Genomic DNA, 2,500 nt, shown 5'->3' with positions numbered 1-2,500 from the left:
CGGGACAACGCGGCACGAGATCACATCGACCTGACCGTGTGCGGACACGATACGTACTTTTCTGCAACCCGAACAGCCGTTCGACCGACGGATCAGAATTTGGCATGAGTCGTACACGGGACAGGAGAACGACGGGACATCCGAGCCAACGTTTGGGAAAAGCAAGGGTTACGGGAGAAACGGGAGGTTTGCATATGATTTCATATGCAAACCCACCGATTTCCCACACCCAAGCAGGGAGGAGCCCCCTCCTCCCCAATATACCCGAGGGTTTTAGCCCCCCTTGGGACCCCTGCCCTTCGTTTGTGAAGAAGGGGTACACTGTTTTTCCCCGGATCCCCGTTTGGGCCATGAGCCTTTATCGTGAGCAACATCCGAGACCAACGACGCGAGCGAGGTTGCCTTGATAACAACAGGCACATTACATGCCCGTGATACGAGGCAACGCCACAAGCGCAATCCAGCCACAGCAAAACGCCCGTACGACGTCCGCCGTGTGTCAACATATATTTCACGCGCCACTTCCCGTATGTCGGGTACTCATATGCAAGCACTTCCTGATCCATCGATGGTACAAAGCCAACTGATTGGTAGGACACGGCGCCAATAGTCGGCCGTCGAACGACGGGGGATCTACCAGCAGACACGGGTCCAAAGCTGCTCATGCGTTTAGTAGCCTACATCGGTCAAGCCAACCGAGCATCCGCCCGTGCAATGCACGGGAGGTTTACTCGAAGGAGGCGTCCAGAGAGACCACATCACGCGTGTGTCACCCCCGCAACGATAAGTTTTGGGGGCAACTATATTCCGAAAGGCAACGTCGTTGCAACTTTGTCTAGTCGGTCTCATGCACGGGATATGCTACTTTCCTGTTTCCCGAGCCAAGTTAGGCTGTTGGGTCAGAATTTCACGGGACACGTACACGGGACCGGCAGGGACAAGGCTGCACGATATCCCGTCAAGCTGACCGTGTGCGAAACGATACGTACTTTTCTGCAACCCGAACGGCCGTTGAACCGTCGGATCAGAATTTGGCACGATTCGTACACGGGACCGACGGGACAACGCGGCACGAGATCACATCGACCTGACCGTGTGCGGACACGATACGTACTTTTCTGCAACCCGAACAGCCGTTCGACCGACGGATCAGAATTTGGCATGAGTCGTACACGGGACAGGAGAACGACGGGACATCCGAGCCAACGTTTGGGAAAAGCAAGGGTTACGGGAGAAACGGGAGGTTTGCATATGATTTCATATGCAAACCCACCGATTTCCCACACCCAAGCAGGGAGGAGCCCCCTCCTCCCCAATATACCCGAGGGTTTTAGCCCCCCTTGGGACCCCTGCCCTTCGTTTGTGAAGAAGGGGTACACTGTTTTTCCCCGGATCCCCGTTTACACGTTTTTTGGCCCGTATGGCCGTACATGCATCCGTCCATGCCACGTACATGGTTTTCACCCGTTTTCCATGGTGCGCGCCCAGTTTTTTGAAACACGGCCCCCGTGCCCGTTTTTTCCCATTTCCTCACGTTCACGTTTTTTGGCCCGTGTGGCCGTACGTGCACCCGTTCATGCCACGCACATGGTTTTCACCAGTTTTCCATGGTGCGCGCCCAGTTTTTTGCAACACGGCCGTCGTACCCCGTGTTTCCCCGTTTCCTCAAGTTCACGTTTTTTGGCCCGTGTGCCCGTACGTTCATCCGTCCATGCCACGAACAAGGTTTTCACCCGTTTTCCATGGCGCGCCCAGTTTTTTGCAACACGGCCGTCGTACCCCGTTCTTTCCCGTTTCCTCACGTTCACGTTTTTTGGCCCGTGTGCCCGTACGTGCATCCGTCTATTCCACGCACATGGTTTGCCCCAGTTTTCCATGGTGCGCGCCCAGTTTATTGCAACACGGCCGCCGTACCCGTTTTTTCCCCGTTTCCTCACGTTCACGTTTTTTGGCCCGTGTGCCCGTACGTGCATCCGTCCATGCCACGCACATGGTTTGCCCCAGTTTTCCATGGTGCGCGCCCAGTTTATTGCAACACGGCCCCGTACCCGTCTTTCCCGTTTCCTCACGTTCACGTTTTTTGGCCCGTGTGCCCGTACGTGCATCCGTCCATGCCACGCACATGGTTTGCCCCAGTTTTCCATGGTGCGCGCCCAGTTTTTTGCAACACGGCCGTCATACCCCGTGTTTCCCCGTTTCCTCAAGTTCACGTTTTTTGGCCCGTGTGCCCGTACGTTCATCCGTCCATGCCACGCACATGCTTTTCACCCGTTTTCCATGGCGCGCGCCCAGTTTTTTGCACCACGGCCGTCGTACCCCGTTCTTTCCCGTTTCCTCGCGTTCACGTTTTTTGGCCCGTGTGCCCGTACGTGCATCCGTCCATTCCACGCACATTGTTTTCCCCTGTTCTCCATGGTGCGCGCCCAGTTATTTGCAACACGGCCGCCGTACCCGTTTTTCGGTGCGCCCCGTGTCATCGTACGTGGTTTCGTCGGTGCGC

The sequence above is a fragment of the Hordeum vulgare genome, unplaced genomic scaffold (assembly GCF_904849725.1).
Source record: "Hordeum vulgare subsp. vulgare unplaced genomic scaffold, MorexV3_pseudomolecules_assembly, whole genome shotgun sequence".
Classification (NCBI taxonomy): domain Eukaryota; kingdom Viridiplantae; phylum Streptophyta; class Magnoliopsida; order Poales; family Poaceae; genus Hordeum; species Hordeum vulgare.
The sequence above is the reverse complement of the archived record's forward strand: the minus strand, read 5'-3'. Positions refer to the sequence as shown.